General features: G+C 51.8%; 1 pseudogene; it reads left to right on the top strand.

Annotated features, from left to right (window-relative positions):
• Positions 1-11,179: 11,179 nt before the first annotated feature.
• Positions 11,180-14,745, top strand: LOC129401811 (zinc finger protein 433-like; annotated as a pseudogene).
• Positions 14,746-15,888: the final 1,143 nt, after the last annotated feature.

Genomic DNA, 15,888 nt, shown 5'->3' with positions numbered 1-15,888 from the left:
AGCCCTGAAAACAGTGGGTGTGAAAACCCCCCCTCCAAAAAAAAACAAAGAAAGCCCAGCACTCAATGACTGTGTGGGCCCTGTGCCCCCATGAAGAAGCTCCAAGTTAGCACAGTGCCTGGCATGCTTGTGGCCCACAATAAAATCCTGGGCACCACCTCCCTCACCCAGAACTGCTGGGTGCAGCCTGGGGCCTTGAACACTGGGGGGAACAACCAGAACTGTTCGGGTCACAGCTAGAGCTGGAGGTACTGGCAGTGGCCCTCACACCCAGCTTTATCCAGGTGTGGCCCCGAATCAGGGAAAAGGCATTTAATCATGGACCCGTCTGCCTGCCCGGCTAAGCCCCGCGCCTTGGCCAGGGTGCCCAGACACCCTCTTTCCCCGAGCCCCATTTTGTGGCCCCCTTGGGAAAGTGGGTAGCAGGCTCTGTGTCCTCAGCCCCAGGGAGAGGTCACGCCTGAGCCTCACCCACGAAGGCCAGGTGCCTGCAGGCCTCCAGCATCACGTCTCTGTACAGGCGCCCCTGGGCAGATTTCAGCAATGACCACTCGGCCCGGGTGAAGTTCATAGCCACGTCCTCAAAGGATACCGACTCCTGAAACACCCACAGATGCCAATAGGCAGGTCCCCTTACATCCACAGGCAGCAGAGGCACTCAGGGGGATAAAAGTAGTGCCTTGGATCTAGCTCAACACCCTCCCCCTGCCCCGTTTCCTGGGAAGTGCTGGGAGCCATATCCCCACCTCCCAGACAACGCCCCACCCAGACACCTGTGGATAACTGGGAACAGGCCTTCTACCCGGAAAAGAATGACAAAGGTGGGGCTGGAGCAATACTACAGATGGGTGGGCATTTGCCTCGCACACAAGCTGAACCGGGTTCGAATCCCAGCTTCCCATATGGTCCCCTGAGTACCACCTGAATGCAGAGCCAGAAGTAACTCCTGTACATTGCTGGGTATGACCCAAAAATAAAAAAAAAAAGTGACAAAGGACCTGTGAGTGTAGGATAACATAGCCTCAGGTAGATTAGGTTTATTGGGTTACTCCCATGACAGTGCTCCCATTCCTCTGAGTTTATTTTTACTTCTTTCTTTGTGTTCTGTTGACTTGGAAATATTGTTTTTCTCTTCTTCTTGAGTCCTTTACATAGTTTGCCTTGCTGGCAGCCGGCCAGGTTGGATACCCAGCATCCCATATGGTCCCCTGAGCACCGCCAGGAGTAATTCCTGAGTGCAGAGCCAGGAGTAACCCCTGTGCATCATCGGGTGTGAACCAAAAAAAAAAAAAAAACACTTTCCCCCATCAAGGTGTCTTCAGAAAATAATCTCAGTATATTGAAAGGGGCAGTTTTCCTTTTCTCAGAGAAGCCTGGCCGGTCGTTGACATAAAGATCTCCTGTCTGACCTTTGACCTGATCACCTAGGCCTAATCCTTGACATTGTAGATTGCTGGCTCTGGCCCAGACTAGGGTTTGAGATGTAGATGTCAGGTGCCTGCACAGCCTTGTATTTGGGATGTAAATCCAAGTGCTTATCCCCCAAGAAAGGTTTTGAGGTTTTGGTTTTGTATCTTCTTTCCAGAGGCCAATATTACTGGCCTTCAGATGCAAGGAAATAATGCATGTTTTGCTACCTCAATGTTCCTTCTGTAACTTCTCTTGATACCATTGATGAAATCACTGTATTGTGCCATTTAGAGGTACCATGATCAAAAAAAGGAGATTACTGAGCTTTCTACCTTGGTCACAGAGTCAGAGAGCACCTGGACCCACCATGACATACATTTCTTCCGCGTTCCTTGTCTCAGCACCTGTGACTGCACGAACGTTCACGCAACAGTTTATGGTGAAGAGGAGTGTGCTACCGTATTCTCTGCAAGCAATCCTTTGCTCCCAGATATTTAAAATTTAGGGCTGGAGTAATAGTGACTTGGGGGAGAGGGGGTAGTTGCCCTGAAGGCGGCGAACCTGGGTTTGATGCGTGGAATCCCATCTAGTCCCTTGGTCCTAGAGTGATTCCTGAGAGCAGAGCTAGAAGTAAACCCTGAGCACTGCCTAGTGTGACCCCCTCTCCCCCAGAGAATTCTGAGAAGTGTCTTAGGTTCCCACTTGACCCAGCTCCCATCCCAGAACAATGTGTGAGGAATCTGATTCTTTACTGTTAGGGCACGGTTCTGGATCTCCGACCGCAGATAAGGACCACACAGGAATGCAATTAGCAAGCAGGTAGTTTATTAAGCTGGCAGGTCCCGGGTGCGAGGCAAGGCCCCGAGCTTCTTCAAAGGAGATCTTATATAGGCCTTCACCAGCCGTTACAGCAGAGCCCGCATCTTTCATAGCCAATAGATTGTAATGATATATATTTTCCCAACCAATCCATTTAGAAGGACATCACTCCTTAGTCTATAGATTTAGACATCAGCATTTGTATCAATGTTCAGGAATGTCCTGGGTTTTAGGGCAGTCATGGGTCTAGTGGCATGGGTTTTGTAGGAGGCATCTAAGAGGCATCTGGTTATCTGGTCTGACTTGCAAGCTGGGGCGCCTGTATCTGAGTTCCTTGCTCAGTGGCAGAAAAAGAAGTTATTCTGCAATGTGGGCTCCTGTGAAAAGAACCTTGAGAAATCTAAACTAATTCCTATATCTGTTCTGGGCTAATTCCTCACATTCACATTCACATTCACACTTGGAGACCAGGAGCTGGAGGGATTTTCTCCCTAATGGGCTGGACGTCTAGATTCTCCCAGACACCACTGATTAAGAGAGCAGGGACTCTGATTTTCTTATGTTTTGGGGGCACACCTGGTTCTGTGCTCTCAGATCACTCCTGGTATGATTCTCATGGGGAGAGGTGAGAACTAAGGTCAGCCGTGTGCAAGGTGTTAGGGTCTGGAGTTGATTATTTCCCCCTCTCCTGTTAGGGCAGATCTGCCCTGGGTGGGGCCAAAGACAATGAAAACCGTGTATTTCCACTCAAGCCTCTGCTATCTGCTTGCTCCAAGAGGAATGTGCGGGCTCCTGAGCTACAACCATATGAGGGTATAATCTAGACAGACAGCCTCCCGGGCCCGGCTCAGCCCTTGGACCCGTGTAGGTGTTTATGCAATTGTGACTTATAAATCTATAGACTGGACAACTGGACAAGTAGATGGGCCTAAAGGGATTGGGGGGAGAGGCATGTCGAATTATGAACTTACTGGCTAGGGAAGGCACGGGCTTTCGCCCTTTCCCTGTAACAGCCGACATGGGCCTATCTAAGTAACCCCTTCACCCTGGGTCGGGGCCTTGCCTCGCACATGGGACCTGTGTGTCGCTGTGTGTGTGTGCATGACCCTGGCTAGCCAGCTTAATCAACTACCCGCTGTTAGGGCGAGGATTGAGATCTCCCTTACCGACAAAGAGACTCCAGAGACTGCTAACAGCAAGCAGGGTTTATTGTAAGACTGGCTAGCCAGGGTCCTGCTGCCTAAGCAGACACACAGGTCCAGTAGGTTGGGCAAAAGACCCCGAGCTTCTCCAAAGGAGATCTTATATAGGCCTTCCCCGGCCTTACAGCAGAGCCCGCACCTTTCATAGCCAATAGATTTGTAATAATACATACTTTCTTAATCAATCCATTTAAAAAGACTTCACCCCATAGTCTATGGTTTTAGAGATCAGCATTCGCGCCTATATTCAGGAATGTCCCGGCTCTGGGGGCAGTCATGGGTCCAGTGACATGGTCTTATGAGAGGCATCTGGTTATTTGGTCTGATCACCACCTTTCTTGTGACCCAGGGCACCTGTATCCGAATTCCTTACTGAGGGTCAGAAAAACAAGTTCTGCCATGCAGAACTTGTTCTGCATGAACTTATTCTGCCATGCACGCTCCTTTAAAAAGAGTCCTGTGGTCTGTCCTGGGCCAGTCCTTCACACTGAGAAAGCTAAACTAATTCCTACGGTCTGTTCTGGGCCAATTCCTCACACCCGCTTGCTGATTGCATTCCTGCGTGTTTTTTGTTGGCAGTCGGAGATCCAGGACCGTGCACTAACACTCCAAACCCACACAAAAAGTTCAGTGGGTAATGTAACACTGAAGCAGAGTTTATTAAGCCGGGTAGCTGAGGTCAAGATTCTAGGCACACAGGCCCAAGCAAGACCCTGAACAAGGAAAAAGTCGCATATTTAACATATTTAAGTCAGTGCTTATATCATAGCCTACACTGATGAATTTTTTCGAAAACATAAATGAAAATGCAAGTTTCATAATTCAGAAGAAAACCTACTTTCAAATAGTACAAACAAGGAGTTACAGATAGGTGATCTAGACACGATTTCAGAATATTCTGGCAGGTATCCAACCTGCTTTTGTGTTGGTGGCTTCTATAGACATTGAATAGCGGTTATAAACTCTTTGCCAAAGAGAGTTTGCAGGTCATTTATTCTACTTCTCTTGCAGATGTGTGTGTGTGGGGGTGGGGTGGGGGTGAAGCAGGGGTTTTAAGAAAAACAAAAAGGTTTTGTTGGTTTTTTTTTAAGGTTTTTATTTATTTAGTTATTTACTTATTTTTTGCTTTTTGGGTCAGACGCAGAGATGCACAGGGGTTACTCCTGGCTCATGCACTCAGGAATCACTTCTGGTGGTGCTTGGGGGACTATATGGGATGCTGGGAATCAAACCCTGGTTGGCTGAGTTCAAGGCAAATGCCCTACCCACTGTGCTATTGCTCCAACCCCCAAAAACAAAAAGGTTTAAGTAAAACAAAAGGTGAAACAGGAACCAGGCAGGATGGAGTTGCTCCTGCCCTGTTCTGTGTCCAACAAAGGGAAAGGCCCCCTGGCTGTGGTGTGGGATCTCAGCAGCATCTGGGACAGCCTGTTTGGATGTTTTCCTGGACATCCTTATGCCTTTAAAGGCATTAGTCCTTATGCCTTTTCCTACTTGATATCTGAAAGGACTTGGAAGGATGTAAGCCTGTGAAAGCGGAAAGGTGGGGCGCCAGGTAATCTAAAATGCATCTGATTGGCCCTTTCCATCTCACCAGGTCTCACTGTTATCCAATCAGAGGTAGAGAATCGGCGGTGGGGGCGGGGAAATAACCGCTGCTGAAGAGGCCCCAGCCCTGAGCCGGCTCTTGGCTACCTGAACGCGGCCAAGCATAGCGCTGTACCCGCGGGGCCACCGGCTCCTGGGGAGGATCGATAAGTCAGACAGATTCCAGATCCAGAAGCACTGCCCGGAGCCCGAAGACCGGCCTAGGTATTAGACCAGGCGGTCAGGAGGAAGCAATCGGGACCAGGTGAGGGAGAGTGGAGTCTTGGAGTGGGAAACGGGGAAGGGAGGGATGAGTGACATCACACCCGAGGCTTCTGATCCCAACAACTAAACAGTTTAATGAAGTTACTTTCTAGGGGGTGGGGGGCTCACACCCAGCGATGCTTAGGCATTACTCAGAAATTACTCCTTGTGGTGCTAGGGGGACCTCTGGGATGCAGGGGATTGAACCTGGGTTAGCTGCACACAAAGGGAGCGCCCTACCCTCTCTGATGTTGCTCCAGCACTTTAATGAACTTTTCTACTTTTGGGTGTTGGGGGAAGGGTCACACCAGCAATGCTCAAACCTTTCTGACTCTGTAGTCCGGGATCACTTCTGGCAGGGCTATGGGAACCCAGTGAGGTGATGGAATTCAAACCCTCCGCATTTGTCTGCAAGACAATTCCATTAACCTGTTTCAGGGTACTTAAGAGTGAACAACTTTTTTTGGATTGTTTCATTTTGCTTGGGCCACACTTGGTAATGCTCAGAGGTTACTCCTGGCTCTGTACTCAGGAATTACTCCTGGTGGTGCTCAGGTGACCTATAGGATGTGGTAATCAAACTGGTGGCCACACCCTCCTCACACTACTCTCGCTCAGGCCTCATGAACTTTTTTTTTTTCCTTGTAGGGTTGTACCTGACGATGCATAGGTGTTACTCCTGGTACTAAGATCTCAGGAATTACTCCTGGTGGTGTGGGGAGATTATATGGGATGCTGGGAATCGAACCTGGGTTGTATCCGTGCAATGCAAACACCCTATCCTCTATGCTATCACTCCAGCCCAAAACTGATGAACTTTTAAGCATCTGAATTTTGTCTGCAGATCAGTTCTGAAGAACCCACCCACTCTGGAGTGAACCCTCCGTGGTACTAACATACTCGTTATTTTTCTTGCAGCAAGTCTGGAAGCTTCCCCATGTAGCTTCTTCATATGCCCAGATCCACTGTCCCCTGACTTCCGACCTGCTGAAGTAAGATGGTGAGTTTGGGCTTATTTCATTTTTATGAGTATGATGATAATGATGATGATAATTGTGTCTTTTGGGCCTCACACGGTGGGTGCTCAGGGCTGACTCCAGGCTCTGTGATCAGGGATCACGTCTGGCGGGTCCTAGTGCCTCTATGGGATGGCAGATATGGAACTTGGTTTGGCCTCATGCAAGGTAAGTGCCTCCCCACTGTCCTATCTGCCCTTCCTCTCTTTTCCCAGCTTTTATACTGGTTAGTGGCTGAGATTTCCATGCCAGTCAGCCTATAGGTGGGTTTCACCTCTGTGGTGACCCCCCAATGAACCCCTTGAGTTCTGATGCTAAGGTGTGATGGCAGGCAGATGAGGAGAAAGAGGCAAGAGAGGACAAGCCTGAGGAAAGTAGATGGAGTCTGTTCTCAAGGTTAAGTCCAGAGGTCTTACCCAGAAGCTGTTCCTGCCCTGCCTTGAGGGTTGTTATGGGGACTTTCATGATGCAGACAGAAAGGTCAAATCATTAGTGCTTTCTGTTTATATAAATTTAGCCAAAGAAGTCTTTAGGATTGCTGTCAGTGTGTTCCACAAGGAACTAATGTGAAGTGGGGAGGAGAAAGACGGTCACTATCTCCCCCATCCACCTTTGCCACCTGGGACCTAGGGATTCAGGATTCCTCTCTCATCTTGCAGAAAGGAATTTCAGGAGTAGTAGTTCAGTGAAATTACAGTTTTTATTTGGAGGTTTCTAAAGCGAGGAGGAAGAGAGAGTCAGAGAGAGCGGAGAGAAACAGCTCAAGAGTGAACCCAGGTTTCTCCAAAGCCAGAGAGAGCCCCTACACACATCCCAGCATTAGACAGGAAAGCATGAAAATCCACATCTCAAGAGGGGAGATGCTGGGAACACATGTGCTCAGGCACCTCGTGTGCTTGGCCAAGTGCGGGCAGGCAGCTTTTGCACTCAGGCATCCTATGAACTCCCTTCCTTTGTACAAGGTGGCCTCTATGGAGATTTTCCAAACTGTCCCCAAGTGTGGCTTCAACCTAGGTAAAAATCCATTGCTAAGAAGTTTGCCAAGGAGTTGGGAGTGGTGGTGGTCTTTTCTGAAATTCCTTTCCTGGCTTTTTGTGTCTTTCAGGCCTTCTCTGGGTCTGTTGCTATAGATAGATGAGGGTCTTATCAAGCCTTAGTTCCTGTTTCTCTGCAAGGTTGGCCTTTGCAACTTCAAAGCTATTACTTCCCAGGAAATTTACTGTCATCACCTGGGGAGGGGCCTTCCCTATCTGCCTGCCCACCTACATCAGAATGACCCCTGACTCTGAGCTCAGGGATCTCGGCTGGGGATCCTGGGGGACCTAATGGGATGTTGGAGATAGAACCTGGTTGGAGCATGCAATGCCAGCGCCCTTCCCACTCTGCCATTGCTCCTGCCCCATAAGCAAGTCTTCCTGGAGGCCTTTGTTAGGCCCCTTGAAGCTACAATGACAGATAGCAGGATCTCTCCAGGCCTTTAGGGAATCCTGCAGGTCGCCCAGAATTATCTATATGAGCAACGAGTCTCTGGGGTCTGAGGAGTTGAGCAGAAGCTTCCTTTTTTGTTAACTCGTTATTTATTTATTTGCTTTTTGTGTCACAACTGTGATGCACAGGAGTTACTCCTGGCCTTGCATTCAGGAATTACTTCTGGCAGTGCTCGTGGGGACCATATGGGATACTGGGAATTGGACCCGGGTCGCAGTGTGCAAGGTGAACACCCTAAAGAGTGTACTATCTCTCCGACCACAGAAGCGTCTCTTAGGCATCACTTTATAACAGGAATCTTGGTCTAGGTGTTGGGAATGTGAAGTGGTTTTCCCCACATGATGCAGTTAGGTAACCCACCAATTCTTGGGGGTGAATGGGAAGGGCTAGTCACCAGGCCCTGTCAGTTTCCACATTCTTTGAACAAAGATTCTCTTTGTCAGTCCCACTTTTGCTTTTGGGGTCACTCGCAGAGATGCTCAGGACTTACTCCTTTCTCTCCATTCAAGGATCAGCTCAAGGACCTTTAAGGATGCCAGAGATCAAATATACGTCCGCCATGTGCAAGGCAAATGTTGTCCTTCCTGTGCTTGTGCTGCAGCCCCGTCCCTTTGTCACTCTTTTTGAAAGACCCCTCAGAGATTCCATACGTGTCTTGGCCGGGTGCTGTCATGGTTTGTGCCTCGCAGCACTTGCTACTGAGCTCTGCATTCTGCACACATCCTGGTGTTCCCCGTGGGGACCATGATTGTTTAAAGGAGATTAAAGTAGGGGTTGGAGTAATAGCACAGTGGGAAGGGCGTTTGCCTTGCACGCGGCTGACCCGGGTTTGATTCCCAGCCTCCCATATGGTCCCCTGAGCACCGCCAGGAGTGATTCCTGAGTGCATGAGCCAGGATTAATCCCTGTGCATTGCTGGGTGTGACCCAGATACCAAAAATAAATTAATAAATAAATAAATGAAGTAGATTAAAGTAAAACCCAGGATCCTAATGTCGCCCACCTAAATCTCGCTGCTCCCCACTCCCCCGCGATGCAGAGGGACCTGGCTGACTGGCATCTGTGTGTGTTTCAGGAGTCGGTATCCTTTGAGGACGTGGCTGTGATCTTCACCCGGGCCGAGTGGTCTTTGCTGAATCCTGCTCAGAGGTGCCTGTACAGAGACGTGATGCTGGAGGCCTGCAGGCACCTGACCTTCGTGGGTGAGGCTCAGGCACGACCCTTTCCCACTGCTCAGGGCACGGAGTCTGCTGCCCACATTCCCGATGGGGTCATGGAACAGGGCTGCTGGGAAGGAGGGGCCTGTCTATAGGCACCCTAGCCCAGGCGCGGGGCATTCCTGGGCAGGCAGACGGATTCAGCCTAACTGCCTTTTCTCTGATTCAGGGCCACACTGGGTAGAGCGGGGTGTCAGGGCCACCGCCTGCACCTCTGGCTCTTGCTGTGATCCTAATGTTGCTGGTTGGTCCCCCCAATGATTGGGGGTCCCTGGGCTGAACCCCATAGTGCTGGGTGAGGGAGCTGGTGCCCACGATTATATTCGGGGCCAGGAGCATGCCAGGCATTGTGCTACCTTGGAGCTTCTTCCTGGGGGCACAGGCCCCACACCTGGCGTTGCAGGGACACTCTTGTTCATGCTCAAGGGACACTGTGGGGTGCGGGAATCTGACCCACCTCATTCAAGGCAGCTGCTTCCATGTCTGTTGAAGCAAACCAGTTGCATCAGTCCTATTCCAGTTCTTTTTTGTTCCCGCAGAGCATCTTTTTTCTTTGATATACACACCTGGTGATGCTCAGGGCTGGGGCTTGGCATTGCTTGGAGCAGCCTATTGGGTGCTGGGGAGTGAACCGGGTCAGTTGTGTCCAAGGCAAGTGCCATCCCGGCTGTCCTATTCCTCTACCCCTCCCCACAGTCTTCCTTGGGGACTGAATTGTCTTCCTGCTTGTTCCAGACGGTTTCTCTCCAGGAAAAGACAGTGGTGCTCTTGGGCGTGTCTTGTCTTGGAGAATAAGTTGTTCAGTGAAGAGAGCACTGTGGAGTTCATGAGCAATGATTCCTGCAATCATTTGGGAGAGAAGCAGATGTTCCCGATGCTAGTGACCAGCAGCACACACAGAAACGACAACAGAAGTGAGTGAAGTGGCCGAGGGGGGAAGGGAGGAGTGTGTTGTTGTTGGGGAGGGGGGTGGCTGGAAACATCTTGGGAGTCTCCATTGTCTTTCGAAGTAAAACCAGTGTGTCAAACTAGTGCAGGACGGAGTAGTGTCCCCTTCACACTGTCCCTCGTGGGGGCCTCCTCTATTTACCACATCCATGATGAGCATGGCTGACTCCTGGCTCTGCACTCAGGAATCCCTCCTGGCCAGAGTATGGGGTCCGAATTGACCTGAGTCATGCAAGGTGAGGGTCCTGGGGCAAGGCTGGCAGCCTCTGCTGGCTTCTTAAGTGGTTTCCACCCAGGACCCTTCTCGGAGAGAAGTTCCTTCTCCAAGTCCCCATATGCCACCTCACCATTTACAGGCTTAAAATTGGGCCCTGCATGTAAGGCTTTGATGAATGATTAATCAAGCATTTATTCAGAGGAATATTCAAGAAGCCCTAGAGTCATTCCTGAGGCTATAGTACAGTGCTTAGGGTCTAATCTCCAACATGGTTTTGGGCTTCCAAGGCTTTGCTTCTGAGTGATTCCTGTGTCCACAGCTAGGAGTAGACCCTGAAACTGAGCACAGCAGAGTGAGGCCCCAAGTAGGAGGAAAAAAATAAATCCCAATCGAAAAAACGAAAACAAAACATGATGGAGGCTGGTGATTGATTGTTGATATTCATTTATTATTTCATGTTGTAAGCATTTCGTATTCCTGACTCCTGGTTCTATGATCTGGAATCAATACTGGGGCGCTAGGGGACCTGATGGTGTGCAGGGGATGGGTCCGGGGCAGCATGAAGCACAGTTCCCGCTCTCTCTCTCTCCTGTGGCCTCAGCCCTTGGGATGATCTTGCTTTTCTACTCATTGTGTCTCATCATTGGCAGATACCTCTTGCCAAACAGTCTCGGTTATGATTACGAAGCTCCTGCACAAGCCAGAGGAACCTCGAGACAAACTCAAAGCCTAACTGCACCCCAAAATCCTGCTACTTCTTCTGCAGAATGTTCTTCTCCCAGGCACCCCCCAACACTTTCCCATAGCTCTCTTCCACGTGACCTCGTTCAGAAGGGCATCTGCTGCCCGGCCGCTGAGGGGACCCCCTCTCCCACCTTTGGTGCCCTCAGGCAATGCCCTCTGTGGGGTGCTGGCTCCTGGAGCCCAACATCCCAAGAAGGCAAAGTGTGTGGGGAGACTTTCAGTGTCACCAACCTGCTGCCGCGTCACATCAGGGAGTGCCATGAGGAGATGCTTTATGTGTGTGAGCTCTGTGGGAAGGGCTCCTGCTACCCCACATACCTGCAGGGTCATGCCGAGATCCATGTTGACCTCAAGAGGCCCTTTAAATGCCCTGAGTGTCCACAGAAGTTCCAGTATCCCTGTATGCTGCGCGAACATGGTAAAGTGCACTCTGGGATCAGGCCATTCACCTGTGAACCGTGTGGGGAAAGCTTCAGGACTCACTCGCAGCTGCTTATGCACAGCTGGACCCACACTGGGGAGAGGCTGTATGACTGCGAAAAGTGTGGGAAGAGCTTCAGGACTCGCTGGGTTCTGCCTAAGCACAGCCGGACCCACACCGGGGAGAGGCCATATGACTGCAAGCAGTGCTGGAATAGCTTCAGGACTCGCTCATCTCTCCGTCCGCACAGTCGGACCCACACTGGGGATAGGCCGTATGACTGCGAGCAGTGTGGGAAAAGCTTCGGGACTCCCTCGGACCTGCGTAAGCACATTCGGACCCACACCGGGGAGAGGCCGTATGACTGTGAGCAGTGTGGGAAAACCTTCAGGACTTGCTCGGACCTACGTAAGCACAGCCGGACCCACAGCGGGGAGAGGCCCTATGACTGTGAGCAGTGTGGGAAAAGCTTCAGAACTAGCTCAAACCTGCATGAGCATGGCTGGACCCACACCGGTGAGAGGCCGTATGACTGCAAGCAGTGTGGGAAAAGCTTCAGGACTAGCTCGAATCTGTATGCGCACAGCCGGACCCACACCGGGTAGAGGCCGTATGACTGCAAGCTGTGTGCGAAAAGCTTCGGGACTCGCTTGGAACTGCGTAAGCACAGCTGGACCCACACTGGGGAGAGGCCGTATGACTGTAAGCAATGTGGGAAAAGCTTCAGAACTAGCTCAAACCTCATTAGCATGGCCGGACCCACACCGGTGAGAGGCCGTATGACTGCCAGCAGTGTGGGAAAAGCTTCGGGACTCGCTCGGAACTGCGTACACACAACCGGACCCACACCGGTGAGAGGCCGTATGACTGTAAGCAATGTGGGAAAAGCTTCAGAACTAGCTCAAACCTCATTAGCATGGCCGGACCCACACCGGTGAGAGGCCGTATGACTGCCAGCAGTGTGGGAAAAACTTCAGCACTAGCTCAGCGTTGCGTAGGCACAGATGGACCCACACTGGGGAGAGGCCGTATGTCTGCCCAGAGTGCGGAAGGGGTTCCTGGGGAGCTTTGCAAGGAACAAGCACATGCGTATCCATACAGGCGAGCGGCCCTACACGTGCCCACATTGTGAGAAATGTTTCCGCAGCCCAGACATCCTCCTGGTTCATCTGGTGGCGCACAGGAACCACAGTCCCTTCTAGTGTTCTGATTGTGGGAAGGCCTACCGCTTCCTCTCCTATTTCAGAGGCCACCTGCAGACTCACCAGACGACCCAGTCCCTCACCTGCATGGAGTGTGGCAGAGTCTTCAGTCACCCCCAGCACCTCTGCCGGCACGTCAGGAGGCCTTTTGAGGAACAACAATTTGTGCATCACTGCGGGCAGGGTTTTGGCCAGGCTGCAATCCTGCACACGCACGTCTGCTGTACCCACACTGGGGAGAAGCTCTTAACGAATCTTCTGCCCTATGCCAGGATATTCCTCTGTTTTCTAGCAACCTGTGGGGAAAGAAACTTTGGTGTTGCAAGAGCATGTGGGGTACAACTTTGTTCCTCAGTTTCCCCCATACCCCAAAGCTCAGGGTAAATCTATTTCTTTCTTAAATCATGTTGGAACTACAACTGATAATGCTCAGAAATGGCTTGAAGTTTTGTTCCCAGCAAATTAGTCCTGGTGATAATCAGGGGATCCTTTGGGATGCTGGGATCGAAACCTGGGTCAGCCACATGGAAGGCCAGTGCCTTACCTGCTGTGCTATTGTGATAGCTCCCGGAAACTGTAATCTAATGGACTGGTTCTGCCCCCGTCCCATGAGGCTCCGAATTCCTCATCACTGCGGGCCCCTTCCTGGTTGTCCCTAGGCCTCTGGAAGATGGTGGCAGCAACCTAGCCGCCAGGGGAAACAGGCCAAAGCACGAAACCCATTCCCACCTGGGGTGGTCCGGTGCCGGAAACCTAATGCATTGTCCGGACACATTTCTGCCAAAAGCCACTGGGTTCTGAGGTTTGTTTCTGAGTCTATGAGATCCTGGCCGATAAACAGCTTGATCAGCAGCCAGAAGGGCAGCAACTCGGGACTCGGGGTTTCCTAGAGGCGGAGGTATGGAAAGTGTGGGGGTTGGGGAATACTGGGGATTTGGGTGATGGAAAATGTGCACTGGTGAAGGAATGGGTGTTGGATGACCATATGATGGAAGTTCAAACATGAAATTTTTGTTACTTTATCTCACGGCCAATTAATAAAAAAATAAAAATATTTTAAAAAGAAAGGTTTAGAGAGAAGCACGCACTAGGGAGAAAGCACAGGCATCTCTAGAGGGAAAGAGGCACAGCAGTACCGCTGCGACGTACAGCAGGGACGCGCTGGCCTTGCACACATTGACCATGCTTCGATCCTGAGCACCCTATATATCTCCTGACCCCGCCAGGAGTCATCCCTGAGCACGCCAGGTATTCAAAGAGAATAGTAAGTGCAAACGGGAGGAAGAGCCTGGGCTTGCCGGCTCTTGCCCCTGGCGGCCCGCTGGCCCTTTCTCCTGCCAGACACAGGCAGTTCTCCTAAGGGGACGCTGACGGCGCCCCGCTGAGCAGCATGAAGCTGACCTTCCTGTCCCTGCTGAGGCTGAGCGCTGGCGCCAGGCAGACCTTCACCTGCCTGTGCCAGAACTCAACCACCAGGCGGGATGTGGCCTCGGGGTCCAGGGCCCCACGCTGTGCTTGCAGGGGGCTGAAGGCCAGGAGCTGGGCCTCAACCAGATGACTGCTTCTGCGCTCAGGACCCCCCAGGATGGTTGCTGGGTCCGAGGAGCAGGCAACGGGAGAGCACAGGGGGATCCCTGTGTCCTTGCTTTACGCCCCTGACCCGCCCTGCCTGCACCCCCGCAGTTCTGGAAGGGCCAGGCCGAGACCCTGCTGGAATTCAGCGCCACCCAGGGACGAGCCCTGCAGCTGTTCAAAGTGGCGGACACCTGCTTCGGACAGTCCGACCAGAAGTTTGGCTTCCAGTGGGGCCAGTCTGCTTCAGTAGCTGAGAGTCTCGGGGGTCGTGGGAGGGGGGACAGATGGGAAGACCCCACGGGGGCACTGATGGTGTTGAGGCCTCCAGCCGCCCTAATTATCTTCTGCAACTGCCTCAAGGTCAGAGAAGAGGAATCTTCTTCCTTCTTCAGCCCCTGGGGAAACCCTAAATTCTCCCCTCCTCTCTTGGGGGGGAGGTGGGCCTCAGCTAAAGGTTAGCTGGAAGTTTAGCACCCCTACACCCCATACAAAGGACTTCCAGCTCTGAGCTGATACAGGGCCCCCCAAACCTGCCTCTCTGTCCTGTCCCCCCAAAACTCTGGTGCTTCCGGACCTCCTTGTTGACCACCGGATTCCTTCCTGGTCAGCCCAAGATGGCTGGAGGCTTCCCCTGACATTTAGGGGAGCAGAGCAGGTGGGGGTTCCTCGAGTGTCGGAACCAAAGTCGAACTCCAGAAGTAACTGGGGACTCCTGCAAAGCTGTGTGCCCCCCTCCCCCACCGCCTCAGCCCCACTCCAGATGCTGCCCCACCCCTGCTTTTAACCCCCTCCCCCAATCACCCAGCCAGGTCAGGAGGTGTGGCCTGGGGAGGGGTGGAGTGGGGATTGGGAAGTGACCCTGGATCCCATGTGCCACTATCATTCTCGAGGGATCCCTGGGCCAAGAGGAGGCCTCCTCTGGTGGATTCAACTTGCTTACACCTGCCAAGAGCTGGAGGGGATGAGAGAGTCCAGCATCTTCCAGCCCTGCCCTCGGCCTGCTGGGCCTTGGGTCAGAGAATAAACTGGTGAACTGTGTCCGGGTGTCTGTGCTGCCTGGGGCTCGCCCCACTCTCTCTCTGCGTGGAGGGACACCCAGTGAGCAGTGCTCCAGAGCCAGCTGCCAGAGAGCGAACAGGGTGACACAGGAGAGGCTGTGCCCTGCTGCAGGACCATCCCTTCAAACCAACCGGTTCACAAGGTCTCCAACCCCTCAGCCCCATATCCTAGCAACCCACATTTCTGAGGATGCCATCTCCTTCCTGAGAGTTTTGGGGTTCCTAGACATATGAGAAGTCCCAAGTCCTTTGTTCTCCGTGGAGGAGTGTTTCAGAGGCCAGATTCACCTCCAGCATCTCCAGATGTCTGGGGTAAGGGTAATAGTGGTCAGAATAACAGGGGGTGGGTTAGAAGAATTTTAATTAACACTGTAATAATGAGTCTAAGACTGGGCAATCTCCTTCCATGGAAATTCTAAAAACATTATTTCTGCCTGCTGAGATTAACGATGCTCAGGGATTCCTCCAGGAATGACTCCTGATGGTGCTTGGGGAACCCTATGGGATGGCGGGGGTTGAACCCAGGTCGGCTGCATGCAAGGCAAACGCCCTACTCACTCTGGCATGGAGGATTTTTTTTGGTGGGGGGGAGGGTGTGGACCCAAAGGGTTCAGTGAGCCATAGAGTACCTGGGATTGAACCTTGGTGGCCATGATCAAGGTAGATTATTTTGTTGTTCCGGCTGCATAGTCCCAGGGGCTTTTTTTCTTTTTTTTTGCC

Source organism: Sorex araneus, chromosome 2, assembly GCF_027595985.1.
Source record: "Sorex araneus isolate mSorAra2 chromosome 2, mSorAra2.pri, whole genome shotgun sequence".
Lineage (NCBI taxonomy): Eukaryota > Metazoa > Chordata > Mammalia > Eulipotyphla > Soricidae > Sorex > Sorex araneus.
The sequence above is the reverse complement of the archived record's forward strand: the minus strand, read 5'-3'. Positions and strand labels throughout refer to the sequence as shown.